Genomic DNA, 12,321 nt, shown 5'->3' on the forward strand with positions numbered 1-12,321 from the left:
CTAGATCATCTAGGACATGTGCTAGAGCTTCAGAAACAGATGCCATTGAGATCACAATTTTGTCTTACACTATATACAGAGGCTGCCATCAGTATGAACTAAGTCCCTGTAAAACATAGTCATTACAAAACAGGTCTTGGACTTATACACTAACACACACAAATTCCCAGTAAACACCGCAGTCCCAGTAAGTACTAAAGTCCATATATAGAAGGTTTCTGTCACACACATTAACACACAGATCTTCCATTAATCGATACAAAGAACTGAGACATTTTCTCACACCTTTTTTCAGTATGAACTAAGTCCCTGTAAAACATAGTCCTTACAAAACAGGTCTAGGGCTAACACACTATTTTGTCTTACACTATATACAGAGGCTGCCATCAGTATGAACTAAGTCCCTGTAAAACATAGTCCTTACAAAACAGGTCTAGGACTTACACAGTAACACACACAAAATCCCAGTAAACACTGCAGTCCCAGTAAGTACCATAGAAGGTTTATGTCAGACACATTAACAGACAGATATTCCATTAATCGATACAAAGAACTGAGACATTTTCTCACACCTTTTTTTCAGTACATATCTATGTCCTTATTAAACGTACTGTACCTGGACCTATACACACACACTAGATTAATTCTATGAGAAATAACTGAATTATGTTCACACATCACTACTTACCTCACATGTTGCTTCAGGTATCTGTTTTTTTGGTTGCAGTTGGTCTCCCTCATTAACTGTCTGTAGGCTGGTATTGATAACTGCAGGCTTCGGAAACAGATACAATGAATTAGAGCAACAAATATAAGAGCAATATATTACTGTTAAATTAGCATTTTTGAACTTCTTATTTACAGTGAATGCTTTTCTTTAAATACCTTGCATCTCCATGGCCATTCAGAGTCACCATAGTTGTACGTGATCTCTTCTCCAGGATTTATGTTTCTTGTTGCAAATAAACCCAGATGGGGTTTTCCTGCAATTGTGATTGTTTTCATTTTGCTATTTGGATTAAGATGGTCATCGTTCACAAGTCTCCCAAGAGAGCCATCTTCCAGAGACGCATCAACACTGAAAAATATTCATAAATCAGAACAGATACTAGAATAATACAAATCATATATATTCTCATATATTTTACAAAGCTAACAGATAATGTAATATTATACATACCAAAAGAGCTTTCCATTGTAGCGAAATTCAAACATGAATACATTCAGGGCATCATGATATACTTTTTGTCGTTTTTCACATTCATGTTTGCTTAATAGTTCTCCTCTGTATTCTAAAAGAAAGTCTCCCTTATCAAAATGGACACAGCTGAATACCCCACGGCCTACATGAGAAAACAGAGATGATGTTAAACTACTATTCCACAGTCCTGAGTCTGCTTGTTGCTAATAGGAAACACTCCATGAGCTATTCTGTATAATATACAATTAAACATACACACTGAATTACCTTTATCTTGATTTATGTATTTCACATCAAACCCATCTTTGTCCTTACAAACAGATGCAAAATATGCAGCCTCCTCTTTTGGATTAGGTTTTCTCTTTCGTGGCTCCCTGGCAGCCATCTTCTTTATTGGTGTTATTGTTCCTAGCAAAAATATTTAAGTTTTATTTTGTTCCTTCATATGATAAAATGTTGTACTTGTTTATGTCACAATGTTATTATTAGAATTTCAATATCTATTCATCTTTTGTACAGCTGATGACCTACAGCTCTGCATTAGTGAAAAAGCTATATATTTCTATATGGTGAGTGCGCTGTGACAACTGATGACCAAGGTTTACTCAACCCTGACTCACAAAGGCACAGCAAACCTCAAACAGAGGATGGCTTAACTGACACTCAGCTTAATTAACCCCCTGAAACAACTGAGAAAACCTTAATCAGCACTCACCCAGTCATATTAACCCTTTGAGGTCGGCTATGCCGGCGGGATAAAATTGAAATTCCACATAAACACGTATATAACTCTGCGAGATTTTATCCTAAAAAAAAAATACAACATACCTCGGAAACCTTGAAGGGTCTACTTTCCAACTATATATAGGATGAAACGATATATATATTTATATTCTTGTGAGAGAAGCGTAAACAACAACCGGCACATTTTTGAGGCACAAGCTTTTTTGTTCCGCCCATAGACGCGTTCTGCCATTCATATGTTAACACTATGGTAATTCGGCAGCTGCTAGTGGAGGATCATTGGCTGATAATTTGCATGAAAACGCCCAAACACAGAGCACATGTCGCGGAATTGTTTACGTGGAGCTTCGTCATGTCGCACTCACGGGAGCTGGAGCCACTGCGGAGGAGAGCTTTGTTCTGGAAAATGAAGAGGATTTCAGCTCATCTGACGAAAGCGGGGAGGACAGTGACGAAGAAAGATTTATTTTGAGATGCGGATTGATCCGAAGGAGGGTTTTTGTGAAGGGTAAGTGAAATATTTCCTTTCAAATGAAACAAACCCACGCTTCGCGCTTACTGTGTACACTCCGCGAATTCCGGATAAATTAAAATAAAGAATAAATTAAATAAGTATTCCTTTGTATATGAAAGCATAAATTAATGTAAAAAAAACCTGCTGTTGTGTAAACGGGACATTCAAGTGTAGCCTGTTGCTAATCTGAGTGCATGCTGAGAGTGCTAACATTACCATGCGAGGCTCCAGTACCATAAGTGTGGCTTATGGCTGTATATGTTTAGCCTAGTGTGGTAATGTCATGTGTAAATGGCCTGTGTGAATGTAATAGTGTCATCCTATGTAGCTTGTTATGCTATGTACTGCTATACATAGGTCATATACAAGTACTGTATTTGAAATACAAGTAATTATTAGTTGTAGTGACTGTTGGCATGAATAGCTAATCTTTGTAACTGCTCAGAAGCTCACATTTCTTATTATTTTTCTTTCAGAAATGTGGAAAATACTCCACCTCCAAGCAAAGACGACGGCGTCAACCAAGTCTGCAACCACCAACGTGTAAACACATGGTCCTTCCACATCTGCTCTGCAAGTTTAGCATTTTGCATTACACAACTCAGCACAAAACTTTGAAGTGGTACAGAAAACTGTTTCTTCACTTCTTGGACATTGCTGCTACCAATGCCTACATTCTCCACAACAACTTATGCAACAGGACAGCCTGACCCACAAGGCATTCATGGAAGAGCTTGTTGAACAGCTGTGTGGTATGCAAAAACCCCATGGAAATGTGAACAGTGTGATGTCTACCTTTGCATGCAGCCAGACAGAAACTGTTTTAGAGACTGGCATCTTTTGTTGAACTGACTCAAATATATATACACACACAAGGATATACAGTATGACTATCTTTAGTATATTATCACTATGTTTACATGTGAACACATTTTCCATTTATTTTAATTCATGCCAGTTATTTATTTTTTTGTTTTTATTGCTTGTTTAGTTCTCTTTTTTTGAAATAAACTGTGATAAACTCTGCCTCTGGTCTCTTCTCTTTTGACAGCTGTGGCAGTGACAGCTAATGGGCCATTCATTAGGCAGTGGGGTGGGGACCTCGCACCTCGGTTTTCGCACCTATCTTCATACATATGCAACGTAGGAGCCAGTGACTGAGAAAAACAGAGTGTCACCTCACATTTGTTATGTCCTAAGTATAAAATTACATACAATTTATGAAAAGTAGAATCAGCAGTGTGTTGCCAAGACCCGTGTTCACAAAGTTTTGACCTCAAAGGTCCCGGTGAGAAATGTTTAGAATGTGTTTTTTCACAGTATATCAGCACTTCTGAAAATAGGTTTTTGGAAAGTCTAAGTTTAGAGTAAATTTAATCAAAATGTAGATGTATGACACTCTTACTGATTCAACACTGTTGTTGCAGAGATAGTTCTGAAAAATGCATGTGTAACACTTTGAAATGATTTTTTCTCAGATGCGTACAATTTGTAAAACAATCAAGGCATGTCAGACTACACCAGGGTGTCTGAAAACCCCTCAGACTCCAGGGGGTTAAACCCCATAAACAACAGAGAATGACTAAACTAGCACTCACCCAGTCATATTAAATCCCATAAACAACAGAGAATGACTAAACTAGCACTCACCCAGTTGTGATAATTAAGTAATTGTATAACAAGTTACCTTGATGCTAATATTACACTGAAAATCACATAGAAATGCTAAGCGGGATTTAGCATTATTTTTTTGGTCCTAATCGTCTGCCCAGACCTCATAAAAAACTAGCTTTTCATTCATGCACACCCCCGAAGGCATTAGCAAATGTGTGCAAAATATACAAATCCTTATATTATTTTTATAGTCCATTTCTTACCTGTTACTTCAGTCTGCTAAAATCTCCATGCAAAGTGCTGCCTCCTCAGCACGCTGAAACTCCGCCCACTGACACGACGATGCAATCATGATTGAGAGGGCTCCTAGCCAATCACAGCTCCAGTTGTCTATCCAAAGCCCAGCCAATCAGCAGTCGCAAATCTTAACGCTACGGTCACACTGGAGCCGTTCCCACACCAGGCTACAGGGGCGCTATTCCGAATTTGGAGTTAACACAGTGTTAAGCGAGATTCTGGCTTTTATGGTGTAAAAGGACTTGGCGCCAAAATTTGAGCGGGAGTTTTTCTGACGTAGATAAGAGCACCCACAGTGCTGGAATTATGAATACACCAGCCCTGTCCTCATAAACGCAAATGTCCCCGTAATGTCGGTACGTAGTCAGGTGAAAAGTCCTCGTAAACCATAAAAACCAACGCAGTCAGACACACACACACACACACAGTCAGACACACACACACACACACAGTCAGACACACACACACACAGTCAGACACACACACAAAGACACACAGTCAGACACACACACACACACACAGTCACACACACACACACACACACAGTCAGACACACACACACACACACAGTCAGACACACACACACACACACACGGTCAGACACACACACACACACACACGGTCAGACACACACACACACAGTCAGACACACACACACACACACACAGTCAGACACACACACACACACACACACAGTCAGACACACACACAGTCAGACACACACACACACACACACACACAGTCAGACACACAGTCAGACACACAGTCAGACACATACACACACACATACACAGTCAGACACATATACACAGTCAGACACACACACACAGTCACACACACACAGTCACACACACACAGTCACACACACACACAGTCAGACACACACACACACACACACACACACAGTCACACACACAGTCACACAGTCAGACACACAGTCAGACACACACACAGTCAGACACACACACACACACACAGTCAGACACACACACACACACACACACACAGTCAGACACACACACACTCAGACACACAGTCAGACACACACACAGTCACACACAGTCAGACACACACAGTCAGACACACACACACAGTCAGACAGACACACACACACACAGTCAGACACACACACAGTCAGACAGACACACACACACACAGTCAGACACACACACAGTCAGACAGACACACACACACACAGTCAGACACACACACACAGTCAGTCAGACACACACACACACAGTCAGACACACACACACAGACACACAGTCAGACACACACACACACACAGTCAGACACACACACACACACACACACACAGTCAGACACACACACACACACAGTCAGACACACAGTCAGACACACAGTCACACAGACAGACACACAGTCAGACACACACACACAGTCAGACACACACACACACAGTCAGACACACACACACACACAGTCAGACACACACACACACACAGTCAGACACACACACACACACACACACACTCAGACACACACACACTCAGACACAGTCAGACACACACAGTCAGACACACACACACATTCAGACACACACACATTCAGACACACACACACAGTCAGTCAGACACACACACACAGTCAGACACACACAGTCAGACACACACACACACACAGTCACACACACACAGTCAGACACACACAGTCAGACACACAGTCAGACACACACACATAGTCAGACACACACACAGTCAGACACACACACACAGTCAGACACACACACACACAGTCAGACACACACACACAGTCAGACACACAGTCAGTCAGACACACACACACACACACAGTCAGACACACAGTCAGTCAGACACACACACACACAGTCAGACACACACACACACACACACACACACAGTCAGACACACACACACAGTCAGACACACACACACACAGACACACAGTCAGACACACACACAGTCAGACACAGACACACAGTCAGACACACACACACACACAGTCAGACACACAGTCACACACACACACACAGTCAGACACACACACACACAAAGACACACAGTCAGACACACACACAAAAAGACACACAGTCAGACACACACACACACACAAAGACACACAGTCAGACACACACACACACACAGTCAGACACACACACAGTCACACACACACACACAGTCAGACACAAACACACACACACACAGTCAGACACACACACAGTCAGACACACACACAGTCACACACACACACACAGTCAGACACACACACACACACAGTCAGACACACACACACAAAGACACACAGTCAGACACACACACACAAAGACACACACACAGTCACACACACACACACACACACACAGTCACACACACACACACACACAGTCAGACACACACACACACACACAGTCAGACACACACACACAGTCAGACACACACACACACACACACACACAAAGACACACAGTCAGACACACACACACAAAGACACACAGTCAGACACAGTCAGTCAGACACACACACAGAGACACACAGTCAGTCAGACACACACACAGTCACACACACACAGACACACAGTCAGACACACACACACACACACACACACACAGTCAGACACACACACACACACACACACACAGTCAGACACACACACACACACACACACAGTCAGACACACACAGTCACACACACACACAGTCACACACAGTCAGACACACACATACACAGTCAGACACACACACACAGTCAGACACACACAGTCAGACACACACACACACAGTCAGACACACACACACACACACACACACAGTCAGACACACACACACACACACACAGACACACACACACACACACAGTCAGACACACACACACACACAGTCAGACACACACACAGTCAGACACACACACACACAGTCAGACACACACACACACACACAGTCAGACACACACACAGTCACACACACACACACACAGTCAGACACACACACACACACACAGTCAGACACACACACACACACACACAAAGACACACAGTCAGACACACACACACAAAGACACACACACAGTCACACACACACACACACACACACAGTCAGACACACACACACACACACACACACAGTCAGACACACACACAGTCAGACACACACACACACACACACAAAGACACACAGTCAGACACACACACACAAAGACACACAGTCAGACACACACACACACACACAGTCAGACACACACACACACAGTCAGACACACACACACACAGTCAGACACACACACACACAGTCAGACACAGTCAGTCAGACACACACACACAGACACACAGTCAGTCAGACACACACACAGTCACACACACACACAGACACACAGTCAGACACACACACACACACACACACACACAGTCACACACACACAGTCAGACACACACACACACACACAGTCAGACACACACACACACAGTCAGACACACACACACAGTCAGACACACAGTCAGTCAGACACACACACAAAGTCAGACACACAGTCAGTCAGACACAGTCAGACACACACACACACAGTCAGACACACACAGTCACACACACACACAGTCACACACAGTCAGACACACACATACACAGTCAGACACACACACACACAGTCAGACACACACACACACAGTCAGACACACACACACACACAGACACACACACACACACACAGTCAGACACACACACACACACACAGTCAGACACACACACACACAGTCAGACACACACACACACACACAGTCAGACACACACACACAGTCAGACACACACACACACACACACACAGTCAGACACACACACACACACACGGTCAGACACACACACACACAGTCAGACACACACACACACACACAGTCAGACACACACACACACACACACACACACAGTCAGACACACAGTCAGACACACACATACACAGTCAGACACATACACACACACATACACAGTCAGACACATACACACACACATACACAGTCAGACACACACAGTCACACAAACACAGTCACACAGTCAGACACACACACACACACAGTCAGACACACACACACACACACAGTCACACACACAGTCACACAGTCAGACACACAGTCAGACACACACACACACACAGTCAGACACACACACACACAGTGAGACACACACACACACACACAAAGACACACAGTCAGACACACACACACACACACACACACACAGTCAGACACACACACAGTCAGACACAGTCAGTCAGACACACACACAGTCACACACACACACAGTCACACACACACACAGACACACAGTCAGACACGCACACACAGTCAGACACACACACACACACAGTCACACACACACACACACACACACACAGTCAGACACACACACACACACACAGTCAGACACACACACACACAGTCAGACACACAGTCAGTCAGACACACACACACAGTCAGACACACACACACAGTCAGACACACACAGTCACACACAGTCAGACACACACAGTCAGACACACACATACACAGTCAGACACACACACACAGTCAGACACACACACAGTCAGACACACACACACACAGTCAGACACACACAGTCAGACACACACACACACACACACACACAGTCAGACACACACACACACACAGACACACACACACACACAGACACACACACACACACACAGTCAGACACACACACAGTCACACACACACACAGTCAGACACACACACACACACACACAGTCAGACACACACACACACACAGTCAGACACACACACACACAGCAAGACACACACACACACACACAGTCACACAGTCAGACAGACACACACACACACAGTCAGACACACACACACACACACACACAGTCAGACACACACACACACACACAGTCAGACACACACACACACACAGTCAGACACACACACACACACACAGTCACACACACACACACACACAGTCAGACACACACACACACACACAGTCAGACACACACACACACAGTCAGACACACACACACACACACACACACAGTCAGACACACACACACACACACACACAAAGACACACACACACAAAGACACACAGTCAGACACACACACACACAGTCAGACACACACACACACAGTCAGACACAGTCAGTCAGACACACACACAGTCACACACACACACACACAGTCACACACACACACAGACACACAGTCAGACACACACACACAGTCAGACACACACACACAGTCAGACACACACAGTCACACACACAGTCAGACACACACACAGTCAGACACACACACACACACACAGTCAGACACACACACACAGTCAGACACACAGTCAGTCAGACACACACACACAGTCAGACACACAGTCAGTCAGATACACAGTCAGTCAGACACACACACACAGTCAGACACACACAGTCACACACAGTCAGACACACATACACAGTCAGACACACACACAGTCAGACACACACACACACAGTCAGACACACACAGTCAGACACACACACACACAGTCAGACACACACACACACACAGACACACACAGTCAGACACACACACACACACACACACACACACACAGTCAGACACACAGTCAGTCAGACACACACACACAGTCAGACACACAGTCAGTCAGACAGTCAGACACACACACACACAGTCAGACACACACAGTCACACACACACACATTCACAAACAGTCAGACACACACATACACAGTCAAACACACACACACAGTCAGACACACACAGTCAGACACACAGTCAGACACACACACACACACACACAGACACACACACACACAGTCAGACACACACACACACACACACACACACACAGTCAGACACACACACACACACAGTCAGACACACACACACACACACACACAGTCAGACACACACACACACACAGTCAGACACACACACACACACAGTCAGACACACACACACACACAGTCAGACACACACACACACACACAGTCAGACACACACACACACACACACAGTCAGACACACACACACACACACACACAGTCAGACACACACATACACAGTCAGAAACATACACACACACATACACAGTCAGACACATACACACACACAAACACAGTCAGACACACACACACAGTCAGACACACACACACACACACACACAGTCAGACACACACACACACACACACAGTCAGACACACACACACACAGACACACACACTCAGACACACAGTCAGACACACACACAGTCAGACACACACACACACAGTCAGACACACACACAGTCAGACAGACACACACACACACAGTCAGACACACACACAGTCAGACAGACACACACACACACACAGTCAGACACACACACACACACACACAGTCAGACACACACACACACACACACAGTCAGACACACACACACACACACACAGTCACACACACACACACACAGTCAGACACACACACTCAGACACAGTCAGACACACACACAGTCACACACACACACAGTCAGACACACACACACACAGTCAGACACACACACACACACAGTCAGACACACACACAGTCAGACAGACACACACACACACAGTCAGACACACACACAGTCAGACAGACACACACACACACAGTCAGACACACACACACAGTCAGTCAGACACACACACACACAGTCAGACACACACACACACACACACACAGAGACACAGTCAGACACACACACACACAGTCAGACACACACACACAGTCAGACACACACAGTCACACACAGTCAGACACACACACACACAGTCAGACACACACACACACACACAGACACACAGTCAGACACACACACATTCAGACACACATTCAGACACACACACACAGTCAGACACACAGACACACACACACAGACAGTCAGACACACACACAGTCAGACACACACACACACAGTCAGACACACACAGTCAGTCAGACACACACACACAGTCAGACACACACACACACACAGTCAGTCAGACACAGTCAGTCAGACACACACACACACAGTCAGACACACACACAGTCAGTCAGACACACACACAGTCAGTCAGACACACACACACACAGTCAGACACACACACACACAGTCAGACACACACACACACACACACACAGTCAGACACACACAGTCAGACACACAGACACACAGTCAGACACACACACAGAGTCAGACACACACACAGAGTCAGACACACACACAGTCAGTCAGACACACACACAGAGTCAGACACACACACAGTCAGTCAGACACACACACAGTCAGACACACAGTCAGTCAGACACACACAGTCAGTCAGACACACACACACAGTCAGTCAGACACACACACACACAGTCAGACACACACACACACAGTCAGACACACAGTCAGTCAGACACACACACACACAGTCAGACACACACACACACACACACACACAGTCAGACACAGTCAGACACACACACACACACACAGACACACACACACTCAGACACAGTCAGACACACACAGTCAGACACACACACACACACAGTCAGACACACACACACACTCAGACACAGTCAGACACACACAGTCAGACACACACACACACAGTCAGACACACACACACACACACAGTCAGACACACACACAGTCAGACACACACAGTCAGTCAGACACACACAGTCAGACACACACACACACACAGTCAGACACACACACACACACACACACAGTCAGACACACAGACACACAGTCAGACACACACACACACACAGTCAGACACACACACACACACACAGTCAGACACACACACACACAGAGTCAGACACACACACACACACACACACAGTCAGTCAGACACACACACACACACACACACAGTCAGTCAGACACACACACACACACACACAGTCAGTCAGACACACACACAGTCAGACACACAGTCAGTCAGACACACACAGTCAGTCAGACACACACACACACAGT

General features: G+C 45.2%; 1 long non-coding RNA gene across 1 annotated transcript; it reads right to left on the reverse strand.

The window, feature by feature from the left end:
- Nucleotides 1–698: 698 nt before the first annotated feature.
- Nucleotides 699–1,336, reverse strand: LOC136706908 (uncharacterized). Its single transcript, XR_010804164.1, has 3 exons — nucleotides 1,181–1,336; nucleotides 886–1,078; nucleotides 699–775 (listed from the first exon to the last, which is right to left on the reverse strand). It is a non-coding gene; the product is annotated as an uncharacterized lncRNA (long non-coding RNA).
- Between the last annotated feature and the right edge of the window lie 10,985 nt (nucleotides 1,337–12,321).

The sequence above is a fragment of the Hoplias malabaricus genome, chromosome 9, assembly GCF_029633855.1.
Source record: "Hoplias malabaricus isolate fHopMal1 chromosome 9, fHopMal1.hap1, whole genome shotgun sequence".
Lineage (NCBI taxonomy): Eukaryota > Metazoa > Chordata > Actinopteri > Characiformes > Erythrinidae > Hoplias > Hoplias malabaricus.